This window comes from Rhizophagus irregularis, chromosome 9 (genome assembly GCF_026210795.1).
Source record: "Rhizophagus irregularis chromosome 9, complete sequence".
Classification (NCBI taxonomy): Eukaryota; Fungi; Glomeromycota; class Glomeromycetes; order Glomerales; family Glomeraceae; genus Rhizophagus; species Rhizophagus irregularis.
Genome location: NC_089437.1, coordinates 4,545,890 through 4,560,001, shown reverse-complemented (window position 1 = coordinate 4,560,001; position 14,112 = coordinate 4,545,890).

Here is a 14,112-nt window from a genome sequence, read left to right as displayed (position 1 = left end):
TTAATATTTTTTTAATATTTAATACAAAATATTTTGAAAATTTATATCCAATCGTATCTTTTTTAAGCCTTTTAGTAAATTTAAATTCGAAACATGTAAAAAAAAAAGAGTTTGTAAATTTAGATACCCATTACTTCTTATAATATTCTCATTAGTTACATGGACAATATTAAAATCACTTTACATGTATTATAGATGTAATAGAAAAAACTTGTTTATAACTCGTTTAATGCAATGTATAATAATGTAAGTGGTATGTTGATCCATATTTATTATTATTATTTTATTTTATTTTTTTTTTTAACAAAAAAGAAAAAAAATAAAAATAAAAAATAAAAAAATAAAAATAACATCAGAATTTTATATATTTTAATATGCAAAGTTAATCAACTTACAACTACACGAAAAAAAAATTAAAAAAATTTATAAAATTTATTAAATTTTATTATATCCAAAAGTCAAACAATCGATTTTAAATATAATGAAATTATCATTATTGGTCATAATTTAAATTACTCATTATTCTTGTGTAACGGAATCCAACTTCTAACATAATATTGAAATGTTGCTCTTAGAATACAAGAATACAAAAAAGTAATCACTGTATTCAATTATTCAGCCGTATCATGAGTATCAGAAGTATCAAAAGTGTTTAGAAGGATTTACAATTATCCTTTTTTGAATAACGCGTTACGCGTTAAACCATTAACGTTAATTGTTCTCCCATGTAACGAATGACAACACTTTTGTAAGAAAAAAAATTATTGGTTTAAAAAATATTTTTTTTATATTATTTATATTGTTAAACTTTTTCTGAATATATTTTACATACATAGCAATAACAAAAGGAAATAATGTCACGAAAATAAAATTTATTAATAGAAATAAACTTTTTTTTATCTCTTGTATTTTGGATCTACCGTATTACTGTATGAATTGTGTCAAAATAGCGTAAATGCATCCTCTATTTTGAAAATACTTGATATAAAAATAATATTTTGATATTCGTCATCTCATCATCTAATCATCGGATAAACCGATTAAACCTTCTGCTTTTGAAATTTCCCGCAGTAATATTTTGTGGACAAAAGGGATTAATTATTAACCCAATTGGGATGGTCTAAAAAATGTTGTATTACAAATCAATAAAGAATTTCTTATTGTTGATCGATCCCCTTGGACCGAGTACTCGTGCATTTCATTTACTTACGCCACCAAAATGAGACATGAATGTACTGTACTTATAATACAATTATACAAAATGTTGAAATGCGCCACATGTGCTCATATCTTCATATAACATAATATAATACCTTTATTATACATAATTTTATCCCTTTATTGTTGTTAACAATGAAATCGTTTGAAATCGGCGTTAAAAATAATAATTTTTCCATACTAAATTTTTTATGCCAAGTTAATCATGATTTCCTTTGAATACCTGATTTGCTTTAAACAATCATTTAATAAAATTTTAATAAAAAAAATGCTTTTTTGAAACAATCCCTTTTTATTAAAACGCCAGTTTGTACAAATTTCTTATTCACTTTTTGTTTAATACTTTTTTTTAACCTTATAATGAAACAAAAAAAAATCAGCTGATTCGTAAAAAAATATGTAAAATATAATATGCTTTGTTTACTAAAAATAAGTTAATATCTTTTATACTATACAACTTTTTATACGTTGTCGCAGTATATACATTATATACATTTACATATATGATTAGTTTCTTTCCTCTTAATCGAGTTTTCTTTTTTAGAAAGTCAACAATGGGTTAAGTGAGTGTTTCAAATGATAATTTCTTTATTTTTTAAAAGGTAAGCTGATTTCAATAAAAGTTCTTTGTTTCATTTCCAAAGACAATAGATATCAATTTGAGTTTATTAAGTGATATTTATAATCCTATACCTTTTTCATACATAATCAGGATTTCAGGATAAATCATTTAAATCAAAGTTTTTTTTGGTGTACAAAGTGGGCGACTTATAACTGGGCGATAAGGCGTTATGTTTTTTTTACCTAATTAATGGATTTTTTTTATCCAAAAATTAAATTATCTTTCGTCATATTTTTAATTTAATTGTTGATCTGCCTTATTAGGAAATTAAAAATTGACTTTGCCAAAAATAATTATATCATACCTAAATTTGAAATTAAAAGAATATTCATTTTTTACTGCATTATTGCTCGTATTACCAATTAAGGATAAATATTTGGCGTTCAAAATTTATAGGTCAAAATAAAAAGTTATTTTTATCATTGCTTGGAATTTTTTTTAGGTATACGATATCTCCTATTTTTTTTCTTTTTTGGTATATTTCAGTACAAAACTTTCTCCTCTTTTTGTCCTTTTCATATGACCTAATTCACCCGATATATAAAATTCTTTAATTCTTTTTGATTAATTTCTTCCGACATTTTTATTCGGAGTTATTGAATTTTATTTAATCGCATTTGTCGGATGTTTCCAATTGAGATAATTCCGATCATTACAAAGAAAATCCATTCCTTTAAAAAAAAAAGATTAAATATTTAGAAAATATTTGTTCTAATGTAATTAGTTTTCTAAAATTAAAAGTGAAATTTACTTTAATTTACTTTAATTAACTTTAATTTACTTTAAATTTACTTTCACAAATGAATGGCCGATCTTTTTAAAGAGAAAGTTCACAAGCATCTTTTTTCAAGATTAGATGAAAGGATACATTAATTTACTTTTTACTTTATGATACCAGATTAGATTTACGTCATGGTATCAAAATTTTATACTAGGGGTATCAAATTTAAAATATGTTTAAATATTTCCACTATCTGCTATGATACTATGGTACTATCTTATCAAATTTAAAATTTATTCCCAGCTATGATTTCATTGATTCCATGATTTCATCTAATTCTATGATTTCATTTATTTCATGATTTCATTTATTCTATGATTTCATTTATTCCATAATTTCATTCATTCATTCTATGGTATCAGTATCAAAAAAAATTTAAAATTTACCTATCAAATTTTTCTGAGTTACCTGACTCCTGTTACCTACTTGTTACCTATTACTCCCGTTACTCCCGTTACTCCCGCTGACTCCCGCTGACTCCCCGTTGACTCCCCGTTGACTCCCCGTCAAAGTGACCCAGGTCCAAATATTCGATTTGGTAAATTTGGATGATCAAATTTTGGATTATTTCGGTTTTGATTTTAATAAGCTAAAATTTCTAAAAGTTACTTTTCTAACGTTTATAAAAAAAATCGGAAAGTCGGGAAAACGTTTGATTTTCATGAAAATGTATGTATTTAGTAATAATCGGAAATTAATTAATATCGCTTAAGAATCTAGCCCATTTTGTTTTATATTTCCCGAAAAAATGGCTGATGTCAATAACGGATGTTACATTAAACACTTGGAACGTTTTCTTGTATTAAACCGTTTTGAATACTTTTTTTTTTTACTTTTATAAATTTTGTCCGATAGGAAAAGAATTTCTTGATTTCCATGAAAATGTATGTAATTAATATCGCTTGATTTAAGTCTAGCCCCACTTTGTTTTTATATTTCCCGAAAAAATGGCTGATGACAAATTGACAATACGGATGTTACGGTAAAATACTTGGAAAGTTTCCATGTGTATTGACTTTCAATTGAGATTCTGAAGTTAAGACGTCTCTAATTTAATAAACCGTTTTTTGAATGCTTTTTTACGTAAAAATTTGTTCGATAGAAAGAATTTCTTGATTCTCATTTATGTAATAAGTCGGAAATTAATTAATATCACTTAATTTATTCTAGAAAATGCAATCTAGCCCCACTTTTGTTTTATATTTCCCGAAAAAATGGCTGATGTCAATACGGATGTTACGGTAAAACACTTGGAAAGTTTCCTTGTGTATTGACTTTTAATTGAGATTCTAAAGTTAAGATGTTCATAATTCAACAAAATCGTTTATATTTTTTTACGTTTATAAAAAAAATTTGTCTGACGGAAATTCTTGATCTCATGAAAATGTATGTATAAGATAATAATTCGGCATTAATTATCATCGTTTAATTTATTAAACGAATTCTAGAAAACGCGTAGAATTTTAGGCAAAGTTTTCATATATATTAGTCCTCATTTTGATTTGTAAGGATATTGGTATATCATTTTCCCACAAAAAATGAACGATGATTATGATTTTCCTTAAAGAGTTGAAATTATAGTACTTTATAGTCAACATAAATTATACAAGACTAATAATTGAAGTTTGAGATTGCCCTAATTCAAATAAGCTGGTTATTCAATAAGCCGTTTTTATGAGTACTTTTTACACGTTTATAAAAAAAAAGAAAATTTGGTCAGAAAGATGGGAAATTTCTTAAAATGTATGTAATAATTGTAATAATTCGAAAATTAACACCGCTTAAATTTATTAAACGAATTCTAGAAAATGCACTCTTTTTTTTTTTAAAACCAATTGAAGTTGAGATTACCTTAAATCAAATAAGCTGTTTCTATGAGTACTTTTTCAAAAAAATTTTTTTTTTTGTTTTTTTTTAAAAAGATTTTCTTTATTTCTATAAAAATGTATGTAATAATTCGAAAAATTAATATCTCTTAAATTTTATTAAACGAATTCTAGAAAATGCATAATAATTTTTAACAAAATTTAATCCGAATTTAATTTTGATCATTGTAGTCCTTTGTATTTTTGTATTCCTACAAAAAATGTTCATAAGTTGGAAAGTTTTACTTCTTGAAATTACAGATCTTTATAGTAAAATACAATTTATAAGGACTAAAATATCTGGGATATTTTTTTTTTTTTAACAATTGTTTGTTGAAATTTCTAGGTAGTTTTTCACTAATATTAATTAATATACACTTTTTGTAAATAAAATAAATCCTGATCCCAATTTAAATAGAGTTCAAATTTAATAAATTTCTCAAAAGTTTCTAACGAATTTGATAATATCTAAGGTTATCAATCAATATACGAAATCCCTCAGTTATGATCTAACGCATTATTATGTCACTCCCATACATACAGAAACCAATATGTCAGTTATGTCTGAATGGGTATACTAAAATAACTATTAAAGTAATGTGATTTTTTAATGCCTGCTTTAAATCTGAAAATTGAAGCTTTGTTGTATTGATTTAGGCCAACAAGATTGGGTATAATTCGTGTGATCCAACCATTACATTATACAGTATACACGTGACTTTTTGACAAGAAATTAGCAAATCGACTTATTTTATATCAGTAGCGAAACCATGTAAAAAATTAATGGAAGCCAATACATTAATGCTTTATTTAATGAAATAATATACATTGCCATTACATGATGGAGATACCAATTATTCATTATCAAATATCATATGATTTGCTAAAGATTAAAATTCTTGCTCTATAACAAAATATTTAACATAAAATATTTAAATATTTTAAAATATTTTATATTTGTTTTCATGTTTATTACATTCCGGGGCAAGAGATATTATGTAATTTGATTTAATAAATTTAATTTGATATGAAAATTTTATTATCCCTTAAACTGTAAGGGCTAAAGTTAATTTTAAAAGTTTTTGAATTTTTAAAATATCTTAAGATCTAGTGATCATAGAAAAGATGAAATTATATTTGTTAGATTAGGCACATTTAATGGTAATAAAATCATAACTCTAAAATTGATAAATAAAAAGTTATATTAATTTATAAATTTTTGGATTTTATAAGTTATCCTGTTACATAATATTTGTAAAAGAACAATTTTATTTCTATCAGATTCTTCTTATGCACCAAATGGTGGTAATTTTATATTTCTAGGGTTAATGGATAAAAAGATATTTCAATTTAAAAAATTTAGCTATTATTTGTTATAATTTGTTGTTTTAAAAAATCATTAATTCACCTTTTTTTAATAAATAACCTGAGAATTCGTCAGAGTTAGTCATTTTTTTTCATGTACTGATAAATTTTTTTTTGCTAATTATTTGCTGTATTGTGTCACAACAAGTTACAAAAAGTTTATGCAAGAGTTTATCAGTATATTAATTTTTATTAAAAAATATGGATATTATTAACGAATTTAAACATAATTTAGAAGTTAAGAAGTCTTGAAATGAAATATTAGGAAAAGATTTGGTTATTATGAATTAGGAACAAGAACAAATTCTCGGCTACTTATCAGAAGACTTAATAAACAAAGATTGGGACAAAGATCTTCAAAAAGCATGTAGATAATTCAAACTATAAGGTACAAATGATAAAAGACTAAAATGAAATAACGTGGGATATCCTTTCTACAACCAAAGGAATATTAAAGTTATTAGAAAATACACATGCAGATACAGAATTTTTATACTACCAAAATTGGATTACAGTTCTGATAGAAGAAATAATTATTAAGCTTAGCAAAAAGGAAAATGTAAATGGTTCAGATGCTTGGGTCAATATAAAATATGCATTCTCTATCAAAATAAAAAATAAAAAGGCAAATTTTGTGTAAAATGCAATTCTATATATTCAACTATTAATGAAAGTTTTAAACAAAGTTAGTATTATGCTTGAAGATTTTGAGCTTTTATTGAAATTGAAATGGAAAAGTAATGCCGAATTTTATTTGAAAAAGTCACAAACTGAAGAAGAAGCGTTAAAAGAATTAGAATGATTTTTCAAATCACCTCCTAATGATTTGCAAAATTATGTGATACCAGTAAAAAAAGCTATTTACGCTGTAAGGATTTGGAGATATGGTTTAGAAGTGAAAAAAAATTGATCAAATCAACTTATATTATTAAAATTTATAACAAATAAATTAGTATATACTATATAGGATACTTTACCTCATTTAATTTTTTAGAATTCTTTTCTTCTTGCGATAATTATTAAATTAGTTAAAAAAAATTGTGTTTCCATTTCATAACATTATTATATACTAAATATTCAAAATAAATAATTATGTATATGACACACTGATTACTTTTGCTGTAAAGAATTTTATTAATACATGCAAAAATAAATACAAAGTATATGAACATCATTCACTAATACATAATGAAATTAATCAAGTTATTACTATATTACTATATTATTACATTACTATGTTTCTATCTTAAGTTATACAGTCAACTTTCTTTATAGTTACTCCTGTTATAGTCACATTTTACTATATAGTCACACTAGTTGAATGTTCAAAATACTTTATTATTAAAATCTATTCTATATAGTTACAATCTATCTATAGTCACTATTACACCTATCCTTAAAAATTTTATATTAAAAAAAACCATTTATAATCATAGTTATACAAAAAATATATTAAATAACTTGGCATCTAATAATCATATAAAAATGTACCATAGCTTATTAGAATCGTCTTACTGAAACAAATCGAATAGTGGTAGTTTTATTCTTTTACAATCACTGGCTAATGAGTTATTCAACAAAATGTTAAACATCAGTATTATAATATTTCTTGATTTACGTTTACTGCGCCATTTAATATTTTGCTAAATTTCTCAGTACCTAGTAATAAAATAATTAATAGCTCTTGGAATTATCTCATCAAGACAAATCGAATGGTAGTAAGATCGTCTCTCTAAGATCAATATTGGCAGAATTATTATACAAAAACTATTAATATTTTTTAATTCCAGATTCCAGAAATTAATCTAGTGATTAGATTTTGATGTATTTTATACTATTAGAATTGTCTCATCATGATGAATTGAATGGTAGTAAGATTATCTCTCTATAATTAATATTGGTGGAGTTGTGATATAATAAAGTTTTAAGTATAATTCTGGTCAAAATTATATTAATTTTTGGCCAGCCTAGTAAGAAAAATCGCATACTGAAAATATACTGAAAATATACTGAATTTTAAGAATATTTAACTATATAATCATGTATATTATAAGTATAAATTAAATATAATTTTAGTATATTTTATGTAAGATATTTATATCCATAAATAATGCTAAAATTATGTTTAAATATACTGTATTTAATATGTAAAAAGCTCATAAAACACCCTTAAATTTTGCCTCTTTAAGTATATTTTAAGTGCAAATTTTATGTCATTAATTTCTACTTAATTTCAGGGATAATTTTATTTCGTGTTATTATATATATTTAAGTATATTTAAAGCCCATTTTCAGTGTATTATAAATATGATTCAATTGTATTTTGCATATATTTTAATAATATTTCAATTAGAAATAACATATATTTTTAGTAGTTTTAAAGGTCAATTTAGTTCAAATAAAATAATATTTTATGTATCTTTTAATTAAAAATAGCATACATTTTTACTTGCATTAAAGATTATTTTAATTACATTTTTACATTTGATAATAATGATATTTTTAGTATATAAATACAATATCGATATGATTTGATTATATTTCAATAATAATTCGTGTACATTTTAAAGGCTATGCTAATAACCAATGATACAAATAATTTCTATAGTAAAGTAAAATGTTTAATTTCATATTTCTGAAACTATATAAAACGAAAATAAATAAAGAATAAAATAAATAAAGAAAAGAAGATACAGTTAGGAAAACTTATTTTTCATACCCATTACACAATAACTCGAGACCCATTTAATTTAATGTCTTTATTAAAGAGGGGAAAAAGTTATATTAGTAATTTAGTTATTTAATTTTAAATCCAATACAATAAAGTTTGATGCATACCTGTTTAATAAACATAATTTTTAAGTAAAAAATACTTATACACGTCTACAATTAACACCTCGACACGGACCTATTTAATTTAATGTACTTGTTAAAGAGGGAAAAAGTTATATTAGTAATTTAGTTATTTAATTTTAAATCCAATACAATAAAGTTTGATGCATACCTGTTTAATAAACATAATTTTTAAGTAAAAAATACTTATACACGTCTACAATTAACACCTCGACACGGACCTATTTAATTTAATGTACTTGTTAAAGAGGGGAAAAAGGTATATTAGTAATTTAATTATTTAATTTTAAATCCAATACAATAAAGTTTGATGCATACCTGTTAATAAACATAAAAAAATACTTATACACGTCTACATTCTACAGTTAACACCTGACACGGCTACATTAAAATAGAAAAAATAAAAGAATCAGTTAATATTAATTTCGACAGTAACTAACTATTGGATAATTGATATTGTGGTGGAAAATTTATGTATTCATACCGTCTCTCCCTGTAATATAGTCAGCTTCTCTTCTAAGTAGGGTTAATTAAAACTTTCTAATTCCAGAAATTCAAGGTTTTGTATCTTGTATCCTTTATTCCTGGTAAAATATTTTTCGTCAGTAAGTTTATAAATAATATAGACTTATTACCAGAATAACATAGACTTATTACCAATATTTTATCAGAAAAGAGAAAAGTAAAATAAAAAAACAGTGAAATGTTTTGCTTATAATAGGTATTTCATCTATTTCATCATCGCTTATCCGTGTTTAACTATTTTTAGATACAAATAAAGTTAATGGGATAATCTTATTCGTGTTTAGCTATTTTTAGAAATTAATCAATATACAACAAATATTCTTAATTATCGGGTTTTTTACTAGAACATAAAAAGTTTTATTATAAGTGCGAACTGCTGCAAGAAATCAATGCCCAATATTTTCCCAATTAGAGTCATCAAATGCATTTTCTTTATCAATTATATAATATCTATTATCTATTTTAGCAAAACCTATACAATGATCTAAACATCTTACATCGATAAATTCTTTTGATCTGAATTGAGTAAAATGTTTACATCCATATTCATCTTCTACAATTTTTGATGTTAATTGTACGTATTTAACATGTAAACCTGATGGTTGAATTCAAGTAGGACAAGATAATAATTTACGATTCCATATATATCTACAATAACGAGTTGAGGAGGCGCATTGGGTCTGTGGGCAAGTTTATCTATTGTGCGTCTTATCTAAAAATATTTATAAATAAAATATAAAATCAATATTAAAATTATATCAAAAAAATAAAAAAATAGCAATGATAGTAATCAAAGATTATAAATTTTACCTGAAAGACAATAATTATTTCTTGCAATTTTATTATTTCTTTTTATACAACAGCTACTAATATATTGTCCATCTGAAGTTCTTAATCTTCCATATCTTACACCATAATTATTAACCTCCTAAAAAACGAAATTATTTTGTTATTGTAATGATGAATTTAAAATTAAATAAAATAAAGCTTTATATTACCATTTCTAAATCATTACGATTTATATTGCTTGATCCTTCGTAAAATTTAATCAGATGTTTGTGTTCTTGGCTTAGCAGAGAATATTGAGTAGAAGGGAATAAAATTCTTCTTCATACCCTTCAGTACTAAAGACCCGTTCCTTACTCCATTGTTTTAGCGGGTTTTCTTTGAAAATAGCTTTTGAGATAGAAAAAAATGGTAACATATAAAATTGCTGTAACAAAGTAAGCATATTTGCAAGGTTGCTATATGGCTTGATCTTTGATTTAATGAGTGGTTGTAATATACCACACACCCTTTCCATAGGAAACTGCCAATGGGTCCAACTAGGGCCACAATATTTAATAGAATCTGCTACATGTAAGAGGTAATGGAAACTTATCTTACATGCTGCTAAACGTTGGCCATTATTCTGATAATACTCTCTAAAATAATTAATCATTATTTTAATTATTATACAATTATAAATTATAAGACAGAAATCATTACCTTTCATAATAATCTGAAAATTTTTTAAGCAAAATTTGTACATCATCAATTTGTTCTTCAGATATTTCAGGTTCTAAACAAAGCTTTACAAACTTCACAAAGTTTGCCCATCCTTGAAGATGCCTATTATGTAACGAAAAGTAAAATTTACTTTTTGATTAGTTAAAAAAATTTAAAAATGTATTAATTTAACTTTTTACTTTTTATTAAAATACCTTTTATCCAGATACACCTTTAGTAATGGTAATGAAAATAAAATTATCCAATTTCTCCATTCTACCGCTTTGTAACCATTATGATATTTAAATATGTCACGTGGAGGGCGACCAATTTCAATAGGCATATCTTTTTTTACTTTTTCCATTTGTATGCCAATACTTTCCCACTGTGATTTTGATAACTCATAATCACTAGACAATAATAGATTGTTATAAAAAAATTTTCCACTCCAATGTGCATACATTGACGGTGCCACATTCTCGAAGAATAAATGCATTATATCTGTTGGGAAAGACCATGGAAATAATAATGTTTGTAATTTTAACAATTCACTGGACCCTTTAATTCCTGTATAGTAAAGTAATAATAATTAATACAGAGATGTAAGTATACTTTTACTTTTTTCTCAAGAAAATCATACCTGTTTCTCTGATCATTTCATCTTTTCGATCTTTATTCGTTTCTTCTTCAATTAATTTTCCCATATTGATCGTGTCATCATGATTTCTTATATTGCAAAAAGCAGATGATGGATAGTATATGTGTTTATTTGATGGGTGACAAGTCCCTTTTATCATACAAAAACGACAACCTTTATACGAATTGTGTCCAGAGAGGTTTAAGCTTTTGCTTAACGCTGGAACATCCCCCGTCCATGTTAATAAATGTGCGCGTAAAATAAAAGGTTCATTTGTTCGTCCATCTATACATTGAACTCCTTCTATAATATTTAACAAAATAAAATTTCAATTATAGAAAAAATACATTTTTATTAGATATTAAAATTAGCTATACCTTCAAGTTCTTGTAATTCTTTTATAAGAGGGCATAAAAAAGAATTAAAATTCTTTGGCGAACGGGGACCTGGTATTATCATTGTTACCAGTAGATTTTCTTTTTTTACACGAATAGAAGGATGAAGATTATTATTTATTAATAAGATGACCCAACAATCATCGGTTCGTTGTTCAAAGATCTGATATCCATCACATGTCCCAGATAGTGCAATATCCCGTTCATCTTTAAAAAAACCCCTTTGTAATAAATCCTTATATAACCTATTGAAAGAAACATATTTTAATGGCCTTTTTTTTAAAAAAAATTTACTTTAGTAATTAAATTATACTCACAATCCATCAAAGATATCAGCATATATTTCCTCCTCTCCTTTGTTTTGGGAATAATTACTTCTATATTGTAATTCTTCGGCTCTTTCTTTATTCTTGTATTGAATTATTAGGCGTTCTTTTACCGAAAAAAAAAATGTTGTATTTACAGGTTTGCCATTATCATCAAATCTGTTTTCACCACAAATAGGGCAACTGGCTAAATTTTCATATGATGATGTAAATGCAATACAACTGTTTTTGCAAGTATCGTATCTATGAGGTTCAAAAGGAACTATGCTATTGATTTTTTTTTCAACTTATAGATTGTTAAATTAGAATTAACATTATCAAGTATTTTGTTGAATGCGATGTCAGATATTGAATGGAGTACTTTTGTATGTAAAAGACGTAAACCTTGAATCAATTCATCTAAAATAAATAAATATTATTATTCTATCAAAATTAAAATCAATAAACATAGTATTAACTGTACCATCGTTTATGTTTGTCATTTCAGATTCCTCAAATTCTTTATCATCATCTGTTAATTCATCATTCTCTTCAGAAATATATGCACTTGTTTGTGAACAATCACTTTCAGTTTCTATGTCTCCTTTATCATCTTCTTCATCACAATCTTTATTATCAAGACTTTGCCTATCACTATTCTTATCGTAATCTTCGTTATTAGGAATTGGATTACCATTATTATAATCTTCGTTGTCAAGAAATGGCTCATCGCTATCGTCATCATCATAATCTTCTGATCTGCAATTAACATGATTTTGATGATTATTAAAGTATTATTATAACAATAATGTTTAATAAAAGTAAAATTTACTTTTTTTTATAAAACAATTAATTAATTACCTTTTTGGTATGTCTTTTAAAATTACAGGAACATGATCGTTATTTGAAATATTGCTTTCTGAACTTGTATCTGATTTATCCGATTCATCGTCTTCGAACTTTCTTTTTTCAGCTGCGTTACAACTTGAAATTGATTCACTATCGCTTTTTGTTTCTGATCCGCTTTCTGCTTCAGATTCATTAATTTTTTCAATATTTGCTTTTTCTCTTTTTTGATGTTTTTTAAAAGTTTTTCTAGTAGACAACCACTTTCCGTTACCATCTTTAGAATTTATTTTACAAATACGACAAGAACAAAGAAATGGCATTTTGAAACGTGATAGAATTTATGTAACGATCTATTTTTATAAACAATCACATAGTTTGTATTACATGATTGTATTAAATTTACGCATTAAAGTTAGAGGTTGTGTTACAAGATTGTGTATCGTTATTAGAGATGATATAATAATGACAATATTCGTAATAATTATACTGATTGTATTATGAGCAATGGTTCACACAAAGCCATACTAATTGTTCAAAGCCTATTATGAAGAACGGTTCATATAAAAGCCATAATAATTGTTCAAAGCCTATTATGAGCAACGGTTCATATAAAGCCATACTAATTGTATTAAGAGATTGTGTTATGAGCAACGCTCGTACTGATGACCGATAAATTGAATCATTATATTTTATGTATTATTATCAATGAAGTTAATTTAACCGTGTTAATACTGACAAGAATGTAGTCCTAATACTTGTAATAATCTTTCATTAATAATTTCATAATATAATTTTCATGATATTTTTTTCTTTACGACACCAACACTACAGTGAAATGCAAAAGTTATATTTAAAGGTATAAACTCCCTCTCACCAATTGTTCGCAAGGCTCTCAATCAGTCAGAACCTAAAATAAAGTTATATCGGTTATTAGACATGTTTGATACTGGTCTCCTTAGTGTCCTCGAGCTGGGCTTTGATGCATAAACGAGTCGTAATATATTATTCACAGGGGTAATGAGTCAGTTTTTGGAGAGGCACTTTGTTAGACCATCAGGACAGAAAATCAGAAAATGGTGTCGAACAACTATAAATGGTATTTCGCGATCAATAAAAAATAAAAATAAACAACGCGTCAGTCACGTCACGTTTAAGTATAAAGTATAAATACATGCTATCTTTAGTGATTCTTCATTTCTTTACGCATTT